Source organism: Giraffa tippelskirchi, chromosome 8 (assembly GCF_054371585.1).
Source record: "Giraffa tippelskirchi isolate mGirTip1 chromosome 8, T2T-mGirTip1v1.2.pri, whole genome shotgun sequence".
In the NCBI taxonomy this organism is placed as follows: Eukaryota; Metazoa; Chordata; class Mammalia; order Artiodactyla; family Giraffidae; genus Giraffa; species Giraffa tippelskirchi.
The window spans coordinates 87,143,216-87,164,757 of record NC_137282.1 but is presented as its reverse complement, the minus strand read 5'-3'; the positions used below and the strand labels follow the sequence as shown (position 1 = coordinate 87,164,757).

At 38.8% G+C, this 21,542-nt stretch overlaps 1 protein-coding gene across 2 annotated transcripts in view; it reads right to left on the bottom strand.

Moving 5' to 3' along the window:
* FBXO4 (F-box protein 4) overlaps positions 1-21,542 on the bottom strand; it is a 287,893-nt gene that overhangs the window by 4,544 nt on the left and 261,807 nt on the right. The gene's annotated exons all lie outside the window — the stretch shown is intronic.

The following is a 21,542-nucleotide window of genomic DNA, read 5'->3' as shown; positions in this document are numbered from 1 at the left end:
GTTCAGTCGCTCAGTTGTATCTGACTCTTTGCAATCCCATGGACTGCAGCACACCAGGCCTCCCTGTCCATAACCAACTACCAGAGTTTACTCAAACTCATGTCCATTGAGTCAGTGATGCCATCCAACCAACTCATCCTCTGTTGTCCCCTTCTCCTCCCACCTTCAGTCTTTCCCAGCATCAGGGTCTTTTCAGATGAGTCAGTTCTTCTCATCAGGTGGCCAAAGTATGGGAGTTTCAGCTTCAGCATCAGTCCTTCCAATGAATATTCAGGACTGATTTCCTTTACGATGGACTGGTTGGATCTCCTTGCAGTCCAAGGGACTCCCAAGAATCTTCTCCAACACCAGAGTTCAAAAGCATCAATTCTTCAGCACTCAGCTTTCTTTATAGTCCAACTCTCACATCCATACATGACTATTGGAAAAACCATAGCTTTGACTAGACGGACCTTTGTTGGTAAAGTGATGTCTTTGCTTTTTAATATATTGTTACCCCACTCCAGTACTCTTGCCTGGAGAGTCCCGTGGACGGAGGAGCCTGGTAGGCTGCAGTCCATGGGGTTGCTAAGAGTTGGACATGACTGAGAAACTTCACTTTCACTTTTCCTTTCATGCACTGGAGAAGGAAATGGCAACCCACTCCTGTGGGTTGGTGGGCCTGGTGGGCTGCTGTCTATGGGGTCTCACAGAGTCGGACACGACTGAAGTGACTTAGCAGAAGCAGCAGCTAGGTTGGTCATAGCTTTTCTTCCAAGGAGCAAGCGTCTTTTAATTTCATGGCTACAGTCACCATCTGCAGTGATTTGGGGGCCCAAGAAAAGAAAGTCTGTCACTGTTCCCATTGTTTCTCCACCTATTTTCCATGTAGTGATGGGACTGGATGCCATGATCTTAGTATTCTGAATGTTGAATTTTAAGCCAGATTTTCACTCTCCTCTTTCATCTTCTTCAAGAGGCTCTTTAGTTCCTCTTCACTTTCTGCCATAAGGGTGGTGTCATATGCATATATGAGGTTATCGATATTTCTCCCAGCAATCTTGATCCCAACTTGTGCTTTATCCAGCCTGGCATTTCACATGATGTACTCTGCATATAGGTTAAATGAGCAGGGTGACAATATATAGCCTTGTCGTACTCCTTTCCCAATTTGGAAACAGTCTGTTGTTCCATGTCTGGTTCTAACTGTTGCTTCTTGACCTGCACACAGATTTCTCAGGAGGCAGGTAAGGTGGTCTGGTATTCCCATCTCTTTAAGAATTTTCCACAGTTCGTTGTGATCCATATTGTCAAAGGCTTTGGTATAATCAATAAAGCAGAAGTAGATGTTTTTCTGTAATTTTTTTGCTTTTTCTATGAGCCAACGATGTTGGCAATTTGATCTCTGGTTCCTCTGCCTTTTCTAAATGCAGGCTGGACATCTGGAATTTCACTGTTCATGTACTGTTGAAGCCCGGCTTGGAGAATTTTGAGCATTACTTTGCTCTCATGTGAAATGAGTCCAATTGTGTGGTAGTTTGAACATTCTTTGACATTGTCCTTCTTTGGGGTAGAATGAAAACTGACCTTTCCCAGTCCTGTGGCCCCTGCTGAGTTTTCTAAATTTGCTGGCATACTGAGTGCAGCACTTTAACAGCATCATCTATCAGGATTTGAATTAGCTCAACTGGAATTCCATCACTTCCACTAGCTTTGTTTGTGGTGATACTTCCTAAGGCCTACTTGACTTCACAATCCAAGTTGTCTGGCTTTAGGTGAGTGATCACACCATTGTGTGTTATCTGGGTCATGAAGATGTTTTTTGGATACAAATAGCTGAGAAAAGAAGAGAAACTAAAGGCAAAGGAGAAAAGGAAAGATATGCCCATTTGAACGCAGAGTTCCAAAGAAAAGCAAGGAGAGATAAGAAAGCTTTCCTCAGTGATATTTGTTATATATGTTACAAATATATGTACCTGGCACATATATAGTTTTACTAAGTTATTTAGTGACTTTTAATTCTTATTCCTGGACCTCCCTGGTGGCTCAGTGGTAAAGAATCCACTTGCCAATGTAGGATACATGAGTTATCCCTGATCCAGGAAGATCTCCTGGTGAAAGAAATGGCACTCCCCCGTATTCTTGCCTGGGAAATCCCATGGACAGAAGAGCCTGGTCAGCTACAATCCATTGGATCACAAAGAGTTGGACACAACTTAGCAACTGAACAACAACAATTCTTATTCCTAGGCTTTATTATGGATTCTATTTTCTCCAGTGGTTTCATAAAGAATCAGTGGAGACTTGTGAGAGATGGAGATACCTGAGAGACTGAACTAATGTTTTCTTAGCTCAGAGTTAGAAAAAAACTTTTATAGGAAAATAGTAAATGATATCCCTAAGATGAGTGACTCTTTCCTCTTGCCATTTTCTATTAGACCTGGAGAATGATAAATCACTTCTTACTAAAGAAGGTGAATATTTGAGACTACACTGAAATGTAATTAAGTGATGAAAAGTTAAGGATGAATCATTTTGATAACTGGTAATAAAAACACACACAGAAATTAAAAGATACTTACTCCTTGAAAGAAGAGCAATGATGAACCTACAGAGTGTATTAAAAAGCAAAGACATTACTTTGCCTAAAAAGGTCCATATAGTCAAAGCTATGGTTTTTCCAGTAGTCATGTATGGATGTGAGAACTGAACAATAAAAAAGGCTGAGCACCGAAGAATTGATGCTTTCAAATTGTAGTGCTAGAGAAGACTCTTGAGAGTCCCTTGGACTGCAAGGAGATCAAGCCAGTCAATCCTAAAGGAAATCAACCCAGAATATTCATTGGAAGGACTGATGCTGAAGCTCCAATACTTTGGCCACCTAATGCAAAGAGCCAACTCATTTGAAAAGACCCTGATGCTGAGAAAGATCAAAGGCAGGAGAAGCAGGGGACAAAAGAGGATGAGATAGTTGGATGGCATTACTGACTCAATGGAAATGAATTTGAGAAAACTCCAGGAAATGGTGGAGGACAGGAAAGCCTGGTGTGCTGCAGTCCATGGGGTTGCAAAGAGTCAGACATGACTGAGCAACTGAATAACAACAAGAAAACTAATTAAGCATAAATGGGAACTTACTGCAGTGATTCAGGAGTATCTCATGGAACACAGGAGCTAATAAATCAATGGAGATGGAAAAGATGCAGCTACTGCTAGGTATGTCACCTGAAGCAGAGAACAATAGAGAAGTATTATTTCACTCCTACAACCCTCTGATGTGCCACAGTTTCCGACTGGCCAAACTTAATTGGAAGGCAAGAGAACCTTGATAATAAGAGAATACAATAGTCCCTGTGGGAGCAAAGAGAGTTCAGGGAATGGATTGAAGATAAGATGCAAATGACATATATTGTTACAAAAGATAAACTATGAGTTTATTGTAGGAAAAGTATGTGATAATGGTCAAGGAAATCCCATTTGAGAAGACTATTTAAGTGACAGTCTCCCTAAGGAAAATTAAATTAAAGGTCACAGTATTTTAAAGACAGCGAGTCTGTTCTGTCTACAGTCTCTGACATAAATCTCAGCAATATCTTTTTCAATCTGTCTCAGAGAGTAAAGGGAATAAAAGCAGAAGTTTAAAAATGGGACTCAATTAAACTCGAAGCTTTTGCATGGCAAAGGAAATCCTAAACAATATCAAAAATCAGCTCACAGAATGGGAGAAAATATTTGCAAATGATATGACCAACAAGGGATTAGTCTCCAAAATTTACAAACAGCTCATACAGCCTAATATTATCAAAACAAACAACCCAATCAGAAAATGGGCTGAAAACCTAAATAGGCATTTATCCAAAAAAAGACATGGATGGCCAAGAGACACATAAAAAGATGTTCAACATCACTAATTATTAGAGAAATGTAAATCAAAAGCTACAATGAGATGTCACCTCACACCAGTCATAATGGCTGTCATCAAAGAATCCACAATCAACAAATGCTGGAGAGGGTATGGAGAAAAGGGACCCCTCCTACACTATAGGTGAGAATGTAAATTGGTGCAGCCACTATGGAAAACAATATGGAAGTTCCTTAAGAAACTAAAAATAGAGCTATTATATGACCCTGCAAGTCTACTCTTGGGCATATACACAGAGAAAAACATGGCCCAAAAGGACACATACACCCTAACCTCATTAAAACAACGCTGTTTCCAACAGCCAAGACATAGAAGCACCTGAATGTCCATTGACAAGAGAATGGATAAAGAATATATGGTATGTATACACAATGGAATGATATTCAGCCATTAAAAAGAATGTAATAATGCCATTTGCAGCAACATGGATGGACCTAAAGATCGTCATACTGAGTGAAGTAAGTCAGATAGAGGAAGAGAAATAGTGTATGATAGCGCTTAAATGAAGAATTTATAAACATGATACAAATGAACTTATTTACAAAAGAGAAACAGACTCACAGACTTAGAGAAGGAACTTATGGTTACCAGGAGGGAACCGCTGGGGGGAGGGATAGTTATGGGGTTTGGGATTGACGTGTACAAACTGCTATATTTAAAATGATTAATCAACACTGGGCTTCCGTCATAGCTGAGTTGGTGAAGAATCCTCCTGCAATGCAGGAGACCCTGATTCGATTCCTGGGCTGGGAAGATCCACTGGAGAAGGGAGAGGCTACTAGCTCCAGTATTCTTAGGTCTCCCTTGTGGCTTAGTGGGTAAAGATTCCACCTGCAGTATGGGAGACCTGGTGAAGGACAGGGAAACCTGGCGTGCTGCAGTCTTTGGGGTTGCAAAGAGTCAGACACGACTGAACAACTGAATAAAAACCTTGGGACAAATAGTAACATTATGAGTGTAAAAGAAAAGTTGTTGAAGAAAATTAAAAGTGCTACTTTAGTGAACACAAGAATTTAAAAAACAAAACCAAAACAGCTTGATTGCTGATATGAAGAAAGTTTTTTAGTGGTCTGGATAGAAGATTAAATCAACCTTAACATCCCTTAATCTAAAGCTGAATTGAAAGCATGGCCCTAACCCTCTTCCAGTCTATATAGGCTGAGAGAGGTGAGGAAGCTGCAAAAGAAAAGTCTGAAGCTAGCAGAGGTTGATTCATGAGGTTGAAGTAAAGAAGCCATCTCCATAACATAAAAGTTCAGGTGAAGCAGCAAGTGTGGATGTAGAAGCTGCAGCAAGTTCTCCAGAAAGTCCAACTAAGATGATTAATGAAGGTGGATACACTAATCAACAGATAGTTATGTAGATGAAACTGCCTTATTTTGGAAGAAGATATCATCCAGGGCTTTCACAGCTAGAGAGAAGTCAATGCCTTCCTTCAAAGCTTCAAAGGACTGCTGCTGCTACTTCAGTCATGTCCAACTCTATGCGACCCCATAAATGGCAGCCCACCAGGCTCCTCCGTCCCTGGGATTCTCCAGGAAAGAATACTGGAGTGGGTTTCCATTTCCTTCTCCAGTGCATGAAAGTGAAAAGTGAAAGTGAAGTCACTCAGTTGTGTCCAAAGGACTGGGTTAGGGGCTAATGTTGTTGGTGACTCTAAGTTGAAGCCAATGTTCAACTACCATCCTGAAAATCCTAAGGCCCTTAAGAATTATGCTACAACTACTCCATCTATGCTGTATAAATGGAACAACAAATCACATTTGTTTACAACATGGTTTATTGGGTATTTTAAGCCCACAGTTAAGACCTACAGCTCTGACATATTACTTTCAAACTTTACTTCTCACTGATAACGCACCTGGTCACCCAAAAGCTCTAATGAAGATGGACAATGAGATTAATGTTGTGTTTCTGCCTCTAATATGACATCCATTCTAAAGCTCATAGATCAAGAAGTAATTCTGACTCTCAAGTCTTATTATTTAAGAAATACATTTTGTAAGGTTATAGCTGCCATAAATAGTGATTCTTCTGTTGGATCTGGATAAATTGAAAACTTTCTGGAATGGACTCACCATTCTAGATGCCATTTAAAAATATTTATGATTCATGGGGAGAGATCAAAATATCAACAACAACAGAAGTTTGGAAGATATTGATTCCAACCCTCATGGCTGACTTTGAAGGGTTCAAGATTTCAGTAAAAGAAGTAACTGCAGATGTTGTAGAAATAGCAAGAGAACTAGAATTAGAAGTGGGATCTCAAGATGTGACTTAATTGCTGTAATCTCAGGATAAAATCTTAACAGATAAGAAATTGCTTTTTACAGATGAGCCAAGAAAGTGGTTTCTTAAGATGTAAATTACTGCTGGTGAAGATACTGTAGACTGTTGAAATGACAATAAAGGACTTAAAATACTGCATAAAATTAGTTGATAAAGTAGATAAAGTGAAGTTAGATAAAATAAAGCAGGGTTTGAGAGGACTGACTCCGAGTTTGAAGGAAGTTCTGTTGTAGATAGAATATTTTCAAACAGCATTGTATTGTATAGAGAAATTGCTTGTGAAAGGAAGAGTCAATTGAGGAAGCAAACTCATTGTCATCTTATTTTAAGAAAGTGCCGCAGCCACTCCAACCTTTAACAATTGCCACCCTGATCAGTCAACAGCCATCAACTTCCATTCAAGACCCTCCACCAGTAAAGGATTATGACTCACTGAAGGCACAGATGGTGCTTAGCATTTTTAATCAATGAGGTATTTTTTAAGTCAAAATATGTACATATTTAAAGACATGATGCATTATACACTTAAAATATTTGTACAATTTAATTTTATGAACACATACTGAATATTCTTTATGTACTGATGGTATAAAAATGCACAAGATACAGTTGCTATCTGATCTCAAGTTATCTTTTAGTCCAGTGCATGCTTCCATGCTCAGTCATGTCTGACTTTTTGAGACCCCATGGACTGTAGCCCACCAAGCTCCTCTATCCATGGAGTTTTCCAGACAAGAATATTGGAGTGGGTGCTATTTCCTCCTCCAGGTTTAGTCCAGTAAGGGATATATATAAACAAACAAGAAAAAACGTGTAGGTTGTTAGGTGTTTCCTCAAGTTATAAACTTCTACGAAGTTCCCTGGTGGCTCAGTGGTAAAGAATCTGCCTGAAATGCAGGAGACCTGAGTTTGATCCCTGGGTTGGAAAGATCCCCTGGAGAAGGGAACATCAACCCACTCCAGTGTTCTTGCCTGAGGAATTCTATGGACAGAGGAGCCTGGCAGGCTACAGTCCGTGGGGTTGCAAAGAGTCGGACATGACTGAACAACTAACATTCACTCAAGTACCATACAAATGTTAGCTTTTATTTAGCACTTTACAGTTTGCAAAAGTCTCCTATGTTCCCAAGGTGCAACCATACTATAAGTGAGGAAGGGAACATCCAAAAAAGGAGGGGGACCTCTGATGGTCACTAGGGTGGTAAATGGAGGAAGAGATTTCTACCTACTAATAGTTTATTACATCTACATAAATATTGGGCTTCTATTCTGCCGTACCATTACCCAAGTTAGAAAGTGATAAATGGGAGATGTTAGAGTGCATTATTAATTGGAATGCACAGGAAAACACGGTGACTTGATTGGAAGAAACCAGATATGTCATGACTGGGCCTAGAATGTTGAGTAGGAGTGGGGCTGACCAAGGTAGAAATAATGGTTTAAACAAAGGTTCTAGAATGGGCTTCTCAGTCTAGGCTCATTATCCTTTTACTACATTGTCCTTTTTTCCCCACTCGCTGTGTTTCTGACATACCAAACTACTTGCTAGTCCCCAAACACACCTTCTTTAAAGTTGTGCAGTATCTTCAACTATACACCTCTAGCCATCTCCCCCTTGGTCCTTTGTTTTGCTGCAAAGTGCCTATTTATCTTTCATCAGCTGAATCATTTATTTCTTCTGTGAATCTTCCCCTCACCAACACCCCACCCCAACCCCACAGACACTCCCTTCCTCCTCCCTCCCTTCCCCCTCGACAAACAACAGATGGAGAGGCTCTAGTTTCTCACATCACCAAGGGTAGAGATAGAAGCCAGGTAGATCTGCAAAGGTCTTTCTGTAAGAGAGCATGCTAAGGGTCTGCAGAGCACTAAAACAGGTCAGGCTCAGAGAGCAGAGACAGGAGTGAGAGATGTCTGTAGTTGTAATGTTTAAAGGGCAGGGAGTAGATGAGGTGAGAGAAACGGGGAAGTAAGTCTAACAGGACTCAGATTTTGATCCTAGCTGACTTAGAGCAGGTAGCGGCAAACTTGTGCTACAAAAGTTCAGATAATAACAAGGCTTTCAGGGCCACAGGGTCTCTGTCACCACTATACTCAGCTCAGCTACTGTGGCACAAAAGCAGACATGAACAATATATGGATGAATTCATTCGGCTGTATTGCCATAAAATTTTGTATATAGGAACAGGCTGAATTTGGCCTGTGGACTGTGGTCTGCAAACCCAACTGAGAGGACAGTGCTTCCTTTATTAGAAACAGAGATTCCAGGAGCTAAAGCCTGTTTGCAGATGAGGGAAAACTGGCAGAGGTGGGGCTTAGTTGAATTTGGGTGTCTGAATCTGAGATGCTCGCATGAATTCCATGTGAAAGTGTACAGCAAGCAGTTTGGAATACGTAGTTGCAAAAATCAGGAAGGAAATACAGATTTGGGAGTTATTACGAGGAAGACATAGTTTTACTTTAAGTTAATAACTTTTTCTAGAGGCATGTAATCGATATAAAATATTTAAAAGATGTGAAGTTATGCTTGCTACTTTTCCCAGAAAGCAAACGCATAGCTAACTTCCATGTGTAGGTCATTTAAGGAAGGTCTGAGGCTTTAAACTTAACAAATAAAGAATTGGGAGCCCCCTCAATGTCACTGATTGGTCGGTGACCTTAAACAGGTGACCCTGAAATATTGTCTCCTATGGCAACTTGAAAATAAACCAAAAGAATCAAGCCTGCTCTTTCTCCTGTGTCCTCTGTCCTTCTTAGCAGTAAGCTGAGCTGGAGTCATGGGAGTGACCTGAGGTTTCCCATTCTCCCTTATGAGCCTCCTTCCATTCATCTGTTGTTGTTCAGTTGCTAAGTTGTGTCCAACTCTTTGGACTGCAGCACACCAGGTTTCTCTGTCTTTCACCATCTCCCGGAGTTTGCTCAGACTCACATGCATTAAGTCTGTGATGCCATCCACCCACCTCATCCTTTGCCACCCCCTTCTCCCCTTGGCCTCAGTCTATCCCAACATCAAGGTCTTTTCCAATGAGTTGGCTCTTGGCATTAAGCAGCCAAAGTATTGGCACTTCAGTTTCAGCATCATTCATATTTTTAATGTTTTAGATGCTGATCTTTCTTCTTCATTACTGGTGCCTTACTTTAGGCCCTCCTCAGTTTTTTCTTGAATTGCTACCATAATCATTTTACTTTTCTTCTAATATTTGACCTTGCTTTATACTACCAATAATATAATATACAAATGATCTCTACACTAACTTCTGTGCTTTGTCTATGCTTACCACTGATTTCAGAGATGGAGTTGAAAAGTTGTGCTACCCTTCCCTGCAAGACTCTATTGGTCCAAAGAAGCTGGTTCCAAGAGGGCCAAGTCTTTCATGAGTGAGCACAACTAGGTGCCTCCTGGTAACTTTTGTTTCCTTATACCAAGAACACCTGTTAGACAAGAAGAAGCACCAGGGGTAATTGATCCTAATGACTGGGAGACAGATGGTAGGATTGTTGTTACATAATGAGGGCAGGAAAGAATATTTGGCTCCCACAGGATTCACTAGAGTGTCTCTTGCTTCTCTCCTAATTTTGATAGTAAACAGACAAGTGCAGAAGCCAGTTCTCTATTGCATGATTATGACACTAGAGAAATTCAGAAGCCATGTTTTTATGAAGGTCATGGGATGAGAGTCAGAGTCATCACATCAGGTGAGCCCCGGAGACTAGCCGCAGGGCTAGCTGAGGGTAAGAGTAATCTAGAATCAGTAGTTGAGCTAAGAAATGATAAGTATTCATTGCAGCCCTGAGACTCCCTGCGATGAGGTAGGCTGCAGGTCATTCTGTTAACTTTCCTCAGGTTGAGTTTTCCCTGGAAAAAAAACACCCAGAATCCTGGTGAACTCTTCTCAGATGGGAGGAAGCAGGTGGATCTGTGTGATGCAAAAGGTGAACTCTAATGGATTCTGAGGTACACAGTCCAGACCCATCTCCGGGACCAAGGCATTCATGTCCCACCTGCCAGGAAATGACTGCTTCCAGCTGAGGCCATCCTCAGCATAAAAGGGCCTACCCCCCTTTCTTTAATTTGGGACATAGCTAGAGAACCAAACCAACTCCAGGGCTCTCTTAGGAGTGGCTGAGGCCTCTGTTGTAGATGCATCATAGTTCAATTTCTCCCTGTTCCCAGTTCTGGCTCCCTCTCTCTCTTACAGGTGTTGCTCCCAGAGACACTCCACAATTGCAAATCACCATTTCTGGAGAAGAGAAAGGCTACACACTCCAGTATTCTGGCCTGGAGAATTCCATGGACACAGTCCATGGGGTTGCAAAGAGTTGGACATGATGGAGCAACTTTCACTTTCATCTCTGTTTCTGTGTCCCTGAGATCTCAACCTATGACAACCACTATTAACATTTTCCATGTTGATGTCTAGGGAGTTACCATTTCAAGTAAGTACATTTTTTATTAATGAAAATCTTGCTCTTGATTGTTTTGAAGTTTGGAACCTCTAATGCTTATTATCTCTTGTGGCCTCTGTGCTCACAGGCCTGGCTCGTTTAGGCACTGATTCATGGCTGTTCCTCAGGCATATCATTTAAGATCCATGGTCTCATTTTAAACCAGCCAGGAAACTGGGGCCAAACTCCAGACTGGAGACCTTTGAAAATCATGTTAAAGCGTATTAATTCGATTGCTGTGACTTTGGTTGTATTTCATGCTCTATTTTAAGCTGTCACTTTTTAATCTTCCTGATTTTCATTGTTTATTGAAAGATGAATGATGCACTAGAATCTTGATTATATCAGCTGAACCGAATATGTGAAATGAAAGTCATGTAATGTTGAAAAGGATGTCAACCAAATAAAATTTCCCAGGATACAAAACAAGGGAAATAATGAAGCCTGAGTTTTGCCTCATGGTCACTTTGCTGCACTAGTCAGTGATGAAGATAAATGTGGTCTGAAACTGCGTCCATGATATGTATTCAGTCAACACACCCTACTATGGAGAAAACACATTTATAAAGTATATACCACCCTGGGCATTTGGATGGTTGGCATGGCAACAGAATTTCCCCATACTAGCTATGTGTTTAGTTGCTCAGTCATGTCCAACATAAGATAGCTTAAAAACTCACTTAGGCCTCTAGCATCTACAGCTAAGGTTTAAGGAAATTGATTTGTATTACATGCTTTCAGTCTATTAATTTTACACCATATCTCAACCTTAAAAGTTTCTGTGTTTCTTTGGTAAGATTTTTGTTTAGAATTAAAAATCGAGAATTTTGGAGCTGTCTTACGTTGTACTTACTGACTGCCTGGCTAGCCTTGCCTTCTGGATTGTAGACTCTCTGTGGTCAGGAACTGTGGCTTATTCTTTTTACAATTCTGAAGTCTCCTGCACAGGAATCTGTTGGCAGTATGTTAGCAATAAGTAACACTGAATTCAATTAGGACTGGGAGAGCATTCAAAACTCAATTAACTGAAACTTCTCCTTTTTGAGATGAAGAAATTGAAGCTCTGAGCAATAGGAAGTAAATTATTTATGGAAAGGCTGAGGCAAACCACACAATATGTGCTAATTAAAATGAGAAAATGTAAGAACTCAAATATAATTTATTTCCTGTTTTTGTGCAATTACTTACATCTGATTAGAAAGTGAATTGCCCATAATTAATTAAGAAACCTTGCTTGCTAAAACGCACCTCATCTTGCAGGATGGCTTCTTGTAGTTGTACATCTTGTCTGATAAACTTCCACTTTCTCAATCATTTTTCTATTTCCAGTAGAAAGTATAATATCTTAGATTTGTTTGTATTTAATGGAAAATTTGATGATTTATTCCTTCTTTAATCTGCAGATTTATTGCCTCCTAAACCTTACATATCAATGAAATGGATTACTAATCTGGATTTTTGAATGTTTTTGTAATTAATGGTTTTAGATATTAAATGAAAACATTTTTAAAAATATTATAATTAAGTTTCCATAGCAGTTTCTTAGGTGATATGGTGATAAAATTTGTTTACTTGCTTTCTTGGTTACTGCTATATTTTCTCTCTATTGGGCATTTACTTTGTCAAATATTAAATAAAATTCTAGAACAAATTAATTATAAGCTTAGAGATAGCCTGGCTTCTTGGCATGAGACCTCTGTATTTGTACAATCCCAAGCTTAGAAAACTATGTGTTTGTTTCAATGTTCTGCTGTCATTTTCTTTTAAATTCATAAGAATGCTTTACCAACGTCCTGCATTTTAATTTTGCACTGGATCCCACAAATTAAGGAGACAGTCTTACTTAGATATAATTTGAAAATCATCAAATTTTTATCTTTCCTTCACAATTCTAATAAACATTAAAAGTATTTCTTTCATAAAACTTCAATCAAAGAATGATTGAGTATTGGCATATTACTTGAGACTTGATCCCTGTGAAACTCTCTGATACTGAGTTTGTTGGGAAGTTTTTAATTACTGATTCAATCTCCTTATTTATTATTGATTCAGGCTTTCTTTTTGTTATTATATACATTCATTTGTTTTAATTTTTAGATTTCAAATATAAGTGATAACATATAGTATTTGTCTTTCCCTGTCTCACTTATTTCACTATGCATAATACCTTCTAGGTCCGTGTACACTGTTGCAAATGGCAGAATCTCATTCTTTTTTATGGCTGAGTAGTATTTCATTATATATATATATCTTTCATTATATATGTATCTATCTATCACATTTTCTTATCCATTCATCTGTTTATAAACACTTAGGTTGCTTCCATATCTTCACTATTGTAAATAATGCTGCCATGAATATTAGGACATTGAAGTGCACATACCTTTTCAAATTAGTGTTTTCGTTTTCTTTGGATATATGCCCACAAGTGGAATTGGTAAATTATATTGTAGTTCTATATTTAGCTTTTTGTTGAACATCTGTACTGTTTTCCATAGTGCCTGCACCAATTTACATTCCCATCAGCAGTGTAAAACTGTTCCTTTTTCTCCACATCCTCACCAACATGTTATTTGTATACTTTTTGATGATAGCCATTTTGACAATGTGAAATGATATCTCTCATGGTTTTGATTTGCATTTCTCTGATGGTTAGCAATGTTGAGCATCTTTTCATGTGCCTCTTGGCCATTTGCATTTTCTCTCTGGCAAAATGTCTATTCATGTCGTCTGCCCATTTTTAAATTGTGTTGTTTGCCTTTTGATATTGAGTTTTATGAGTTTATAATATTTTGGATGTTAACCTTTTATTGGTCATATCATTTGCAGGTATTTTCTCCCATTCTGTAGATTGTCTTTTCACTTTATCAATGGTTTCTTTTGCTATGCAAAAGCTTTTATGTTCAACTAAGTCCCTTGGACTGCAAGGAGATCCAATCAATCCATCCTAAAAGAGATCAATCCTGGGTGTTCACTGGAAGGTTTGATGTTGAAGCTGAAGCTCCAATACTTTGGCCACCTCATGCGAAGGGCTGACTCATTGGAAAAGACCCTAATGCTGGGTAGGATTGGGGGCGGGAGGAGAAGGGGACGACAGAGGATGAGATGGTTGGATGGCATCACCGACTCGATGAACATGGGTTTGGGTAGACTCCAGGAGTTGGTGATGGACAGGGGGGCCTGGCGTGCTGCAATTCATGGGGTCGCAGAGAGTCGGACACGACTGAGCGACTGAACTGAACTGAAGTCCCATTTGTTTATTTTTGCTTTTGTTTCTTTTGCTTTAGGAGACAGATTAAAAACAAATTGTTATACTTTATGTCAAAGAGTGTTCTGCCTATATTCTCTTCTAGGAGTTTTATGATTTCTAGTTTTATATCTAGGTCTTTAAGCCAGTTTGAGTTTATTTTTTTACGCGGTGTGAGAAAATATTCTAACTTCATTCTTTCTTGTGTAGCTGTCTAGTCTTCCCAGCCCCACTTGTTAAGAGAGTGTCTTTTTTCCATTGTATATCCTTTTCTCCTTTTTTTAATTCAAGCTTTTTATTTCTTCTTCAGTCTATCAAGGTAGGTTTATGCATCTAGGAATTCATCCATTTCTTCCAGCTTGTCTGATTTGCTTCTGTATCATTGTTCATAATAGTTCCTTATGATTTTTTTTTTACATTTCTCTGGCATCAGTTATAATGTTTTCTCTTTCATTTAGGATTTTCTTTATTTCAGTCTTTATTTTTTCTTGATTAGTTCTGCTGAGTTTGCTGATATTACTTATCTTTAAAAAAGCCCAACTCTTAGTTTCATTGATTTTTTTCTCTTGTTTTTTTTTCTCTTTTTCATTTATTGATGCACTAATTTTTATTACTTCCTTTCTTCTGCTAACTTTGGGCAGTTTCTTGGAAAGGAGGAATACACAAAAATTTATTCAGGGGTGATTTATATAGTGGGGAATTAGTGGCTTGTGGAATTATATATGTTCTTTGAAAGGTGAGACTCTGCAACTTGTGAAAACTTTACAGGCAATTTGTGCTGTTGGTTCTTCCTAAGAAGAAATATTGGTGATATCTTTTCTGAGAAAGCTCTCCACTCCCACCCCTGCCCGATGGTATTTTCTGTCTCTTGGTGTCTGAGCGGAAGTAAAGAGATCAACAGTGACACAGAAAATCAATACACTTTTTAAGTGACTCTTGTGAAATACTAAAATATCATTCCAAACTAGACAGGGTTACTTATACATTATTCATGTCAATACGAGCATTTAAACGGAAACTTTTCAGAGAAACCAGATGAATACTTCATTATTTATACCTCATGAAATGAGAAAGCTTAATTCAGTTCCAATGGTTTTAACATGGCCAAGGGATGTATTTTCAAATTTGGAAACGATCTAAAAAATGCTGTAATGCTCATGCTTCAGTGATGATCAGTGATTAGAAGAAGAGAAAGGCAGAAACATGTAAGCCTCACTTGAGGAACTGTTAAATGAGCAGATTCTCATCCACCTTCTTCCAGAAGTTGTGACCACTGTGTCTAGAAGAGGTGCAAACCCACACGCAACAAGCACAGCAGATTAATTTAATGCAAATCGTTCATGCTCTGAGTCACACCAGAGGAAGCTCTACCTGGTATAAAGAATACAAAGATCATCTATTTTGCTTTTCCATTCAATTTTTCAGGTCAGTTAGCATGCTTCCATCCTCTTCTTTAGAACTACTGAATCAGAACATTCATGAGTGTGACCCCAGAAGAGATCATTTTAAATGCTCCCCAGGGGGTTATAGTAATCCATTAGTTTCCTACTGAATTTGGAATCCAGTGTTCCAGAGCAGTGTTTCTCAAAGTTGGCTCAAGAATCACTTGTATCAGCACCACCTGGGAGCTAGATAAAATGTAGATTTATGGGCTCCTTCTCAGGTTCACTGAACTCAAAATCTCTGGGATGAGGCCTATAAAAACCAGTTTTTAGCTATCTCTATCCTTGGTGTGTGAGAATATACTGGAAAACTAAGTTTGCTCCTGGTAAAACAATAAAAGATCAAAGCTAAAGTAGACATAAGTATAGGACTGGCTTCCTATTGGGTATGTTAAAGATTCTGTTCAGATAAAGTATGAAAACCAGCAGGATGCCAGGTTCACATTTGATGAGTTTAATACAGAGGCTTACTTTAATACAGAGTCTGAAAAGGGTAAGAGTAAAGGGCAAATGATGAGAATCAGTGAGAGGAGTCATGAAAGAACTCAGGGGTCTCTCTGGGGAGCTCTAAGGGCTGTGTTCTGAGCAGAAGGATGAATTTAAGAGCTGCAGGGCTCACCCTCAGAGTCAGAGGTTAGTTACAAAAGAATGAGATGAACTTTGTGAAGTGTCTTCCTTGACATTGTCTTAATCAGAGCTCTTTGGTTTAGAAAGTACAGACATTCAGGTTAATTTGAACAAAGGGAAGGTTACTGCTGAGGATAATTACGGAGTGAAAAGTAGATGAAATCTACAAAGATTCAAGGGGTCAAGGTAAGAGATGGATGGTATTTCTAGATTAAAGGAGGCTGTAAGTGCTTTGCCATTAACAACACTCAGTTGCTCTTGACCTGTCTGGAGTATTCTCTTTTCTGCTTAAAATGAGTATTTTTTTCCTTTGATTTCTATTTTGTTTTTCAAACTGGGAATCTACCTGGCCAAGAAAGTTGTTCATGTGTTTGTTTCTCCAAGTTGGTTGTCCTATGGATCAATTTGCTATTATTAGTTTAACGAACTTGGTGAGGAATGGTGAGGACATGGAGTAGGGGGACAGCCACATGATTCAAAGTCTCTTCTTGGGACGTGATGGAGGCACAGATTTCTTTAATTCACAGAGGGTGAGCAAGAGACAGGTAGAGTAAAGATGTCTGGGCCTTTGCCTTTTAACTGAACCACATTCATACACATTAATTTACACCTGGGAACATGATAACTTTGCTTGACCTCTCACTTTGGGACACATGGAAGAAACAGAGAAAGTGACCTGGCTAGAAATTCAGAGAGAAAGCTGGAACCCCCTGATATCTGGACAGGAGACTTTTGAGACCCAGAAAGACAGTCAAAGCTGTTTTGGCCTATATGTCCACAAATTTGTATACCTTAGAAATAGGTCTGCACAAACAATTTGATAGGCTCTTTTATTTATTTAGTTATTTAATTATTATTTGTTTATTCTGTGGACTATGCTTAAGTTCCCTTCTGCCAATTGCAACATTCTAATGGGTTTGGTTTCTAGAATCCTGCTAACATTAAAATGATTTTTTATGGATACATTTCAGTAGACATATCTAATCTTATCTTCATAGCTTTTGTAGCTGGTTGGAAAAATCTATATGATGCCAGCAATTCCCATATGTCAGTATGACAGATGCTTTTTCCTGCACACATTCTAAGTGAATCTTTTTGAGACACAGTGAAGACCAGCTTTATTTAGACTGTGAAAATGTGAAATATTGTAGCCACTGGTCTTCTCTCTTTATGACAAATAATTTTACACTTCTCCCATCATGAGAAATTCTAATACTATATTGTCTGTATCTCTTACAGAAAAATCAGTGGCTGGCTTTCTGAGGCCAGATTAGAAGAATGATGATTATAAAATTATCTCAAATATGTTCAACAATGAAGAAAGGAAAATTGTATCTGAAAGGTTAAAGGTGAAACATCTAGAAATAAAAACATTGCATTGTGTGTCCAGGGACCAGAGCCAAGGCCCAGCTGTGACATTAATGCTGCTTCTTGGACATAGTCACCTAAAACTTCTGAAAAATGTAGGTGAATTGTTTATGTAAACTACAGAATATTAGAAGTTATTATATAAATGTATATGTATAAATATATGTATACATATATAGTGTGTTATGTATATAATTTGCCATCAGAAAACTCAGATTTTATATATGATTTCTTTATAAGCTCAGGCTCTCTCTTTGGAAGACCCAGGACTATGTGACAAAGACTTTGAATCTCAAGCAACAGTCAATGTCCCCTTAATCCATCCATCTACCCATTCAGTCTCCCCAGAACGTTAAGATCCCATATAGTGACATGGTGAAACTGATATTTGAAGTGAGGGGAAATAAGAAATCATTCCAATTCTATTTTGCTATGTTATTTGTTTCTTCCCCATTTTAAGTCCTGGCATTCATTTTATGGAAGGGATGTTAGGTAAAATCCCTTAGAGGAAGGAGCATGTATCCTCATCTATCTCCACGAACTAAGGGGTACTCAAACTGTATTTGAAAACCTGAATACAAGAACATGTTCATGAATATACTTCAGAGACCAAAGTGCTAAAAGCTTCTCTATGATCCACATCCTTTGTAAAATTCCTGTCCAAGGTTTATTATGAAAGATAAAACTAGGGACCTGAAGAATAGAATATTTCTTACTCCTCTTTTGTTCAAACTTCACTATGTTTGAACAGTGAGGGACAATGAAAAAAATGGGAGAAAGGAGAGGAAAGGAAGAGATGAAGGAATTGGGAAAAATATTCTGGAATTCAGTATGCATGGTAAAAAGAGGAAAAAGTTAAAGGCTCTAGAGCATCAGAGGAGAGTTATCACTAGCTCTCTCAAGGTTTCTACCCCATCATTTCAACTCCAAATCTCTTCTAAGAATAATGAAAATATTGTACTGATGGCATGGATAAAGACTAACCCAATTTAAATATCAATTTTGCAAAGAAATCTTAGGATTAAAAACAATTCTATCCAAATGCATCATTCTCATGGCTAGTTAAACATTTCCTAGTTTTAAATTACAGCACAGGAGAGAGCAATATTTATAGCTGACTTTGTCATTGTGGGAACACTTGTAACCTCAGCCTCAAGAGATGCTGAGACTTGAAGGGCAAGCTGGCATAAGGGAACTGGAAGGAAATGTGAACCAGGCTGCTTGTGGTTGTTTTTGCAAAGGCATTTAGCTTTCTGGTCATTTTTATTGCAACTAGCATCAGTTACAGTGATGTGACTTTGGGGAGCGTAAGGACTGAGTGTTGTCATTTGATTTTATTATTGTTGCCTATATGTTGTAAAATGCGTGACTTTAATGCCTAGACCTCTCAGTGCATGATTCTTTTAGAGGCATGATAGTCTCAGATCCTTTCATAAATGCCATCTAGTCATCCTCATTCAGGCATTCAGTGGAAGTCTATAAAATTATGAGATGGAATTAAATGAAACACACATTGGAATTTAAAAGCTACACCTAATTACCCATGAATATCTCCCCAGAGTTCTCTTTATAGTCACACAATAAATATCTTTCAGGCTTCTGGCCAATAGTAGCCATTACAGTCCATTATAGAGTAAAATTATCACTTAGGTAAAATTTGGTCATTTTATAGAATCCTAAGGGGACTATGATGTTTGCTGTTATCAGAGAAGATTCTGCAAAGTCATGTATGCTGTTGACAACATGACATTTTAGATCCTGAAATGTAGCTAGGCTCACTGCTACTATAAATATAGCAAACTCAAATCTTTTCAGAGGTAAAAAATACAATAAGAAGAAATAGTTTCCAAATCTAAAAGTAACAAAATTTGACAGTTACTACCAAGAGAAAATTAAGAAAATGAGAATTTTGTTTGATCTTGATCATAACATGAAGAAGTTTTCACCTGAGAAAAAGTGGCTTGAATTCTCTCTTTAATTGCTCAGCAAATAGAAAATGTTACATTTGTGAGCAGTCAAGGAATAATAGCAATTAAAAATTAACCCTTGCATTTAAATAAGACCTGCTCAAAACCTGCTACTGGAAATCCAGGACTTCCTTTTAAAAATTTTTCTTTTCAAAGGTTAATTTCAACAGTGTGTTGGATCCTTAGCGTTCCTTTGCAGAAATCCTTCAGTTAAAGATAGGAATTTGTGCCTTTGGCTGAATTACCCCGACCTTTCTCAATTAAATCCATAGTAACAGGAATAGCTGTTTCTACCCTGGAACATATTGAACCTGGAGTCAAATCCTGGTTTAAACCTTACACCCTATAGCAATTTCAAAACTTTCCCAAGCCATCTCTTTGAGATAAATACGGAAGTAGAAATAAGTGCATTTTAAACAATAATTTGCTGAAAGTTCAGCAAGTTGGAAAAATCTTGAAACCTCTCAGAACCTAGGTGAAAAATTCTTGAAATAGAGGCTTGTGCCACTAAAACATCTAAATGCCCAATTAGACACATTAACCTTTGCAGTTGAGACAGAAGTAGTGGTTCCTAAAAATGAAATTGGAAATCTAAGGCACTGTTAGAGTCTGTCAAATTTGTTGTGCTCAAAGGGATACCAAAATATTATACTGCTAATTTGCCTTAACTTTTGTAATTTGAAGAGTAATTTGGTTTGTTTTCATTCTGATATCCTCAGTTCAGTTCAGTTCAGTCGCTCAGTCATGTCTGACTTTCTGAAACCCAATGGACTGCAGCACACCAGGCTTCCCTGTCCATCACCAACTCCCGGAGCTTACTCAGACTCATGTCCATTAAGTCAATGATGCCATCCAACCATCTCACCCTCTGTCATCCCCTTCTCCTTCAATGTTTTCCAGCATCAGTGTCTTTTCAAATGAGTCAGTTCTTCGCACCCCACTCCAGTACTCTTGCCTGGAAAATCCCATGGACGGAAGAGCCTGGTAGGCTACAGTGCATGGGGTCGCTAAGAGTCGGACACGACTGAGTGACTTCACTTTCACTTTTCACTTTCATGCACTGGAGAAGGAAATGGCAACCCACTCCAGTATTCTTGCCTGGAGAATCCCAGGGACGGCGGAGCCTGGTGGGCTGCCATCTCTGGGGTCGCACAGAGTCGGACACGACTGAAGCGACTTAGCAGCAGCAGCAGTTCTTCGCATCAGGTGGCCGAAGTATGGGAGTTTCAGCTTCAGCATCAGTCCTTCCAATGAATATTCAGGACTCATTTCCTTTAGGATGGACTGGTTGGATCTCCTTGCAGTTCAAGAGACTCTCAAGAGTCTTCTCCAACACCACAGTTCAAAAGCATCAATTCTTCGGTGCTCAGATATCCTAGGAATTTCTAAATGACAAAATGTTACAGAGGCCAGGTCAAATCTGGCAGGTTTGTAGCATGATGATAAATGAGAGATACCTTCTGGCTGCCCAAAGAGTCTGTGTATCTGTGAAAACCATATCATATGAACCTTCAAGATCACTGAGCCCAATTCATGACCAAATCCCAGGATCTCATCAACAGCAACCCTTGACCTGTTGTTTCAAAATCTCTGCTTATATAGCACCATCTGGGAAGCCCCAATACTTCAGTGAAGGAGAGTTTATTTATTCCTCACATGATTCACTGTACTTTTGTAGAGCAGAGAATATTAATTAATAAATTAGTTAATAAATTGATAAATATTAATATTATTATGGATGTGAGAGTTGGACTATAAAGAAAGCTGAGTGCCAAAGAATTGATGCTTTTGAACAGTGGTGTTGGAGAAAACTCTTGAGAGTCCCTTGGACTGCAAGGAGATCCAATCAGTCAAATCTAAAGGAAATCAGTCCTGAATATTCATTGGAAGGACTGATGCTGAAGCTGAAGCTCCCATACTTTGGCCACCTGATGCGAAGAACTGACTCATTTGAAAAGACACTGATGCTGGGAAAGATTGAAGGTGGGAGGAGAAGGGGATGACAGAGGATGAGATGGTTGGATGGCATCACTGACTCAATGGACATGAGTTTGAGTAAACTCCAGGAGTTGGTGATGGACAGGGAGGCCTGGCATGCTATAGTCCATGGGGTCGTGAAGAGTTGGACATGACTGAACTGAACTGAACTGAAAAAAGTAAATTTTATTTTCTCATTCATGTTGAGCTGAAATCTTCTTCCTGCTAACTTCCACCCTATAATCTTCACAAGAAAATAAATTGTGTATAGTTTTCAA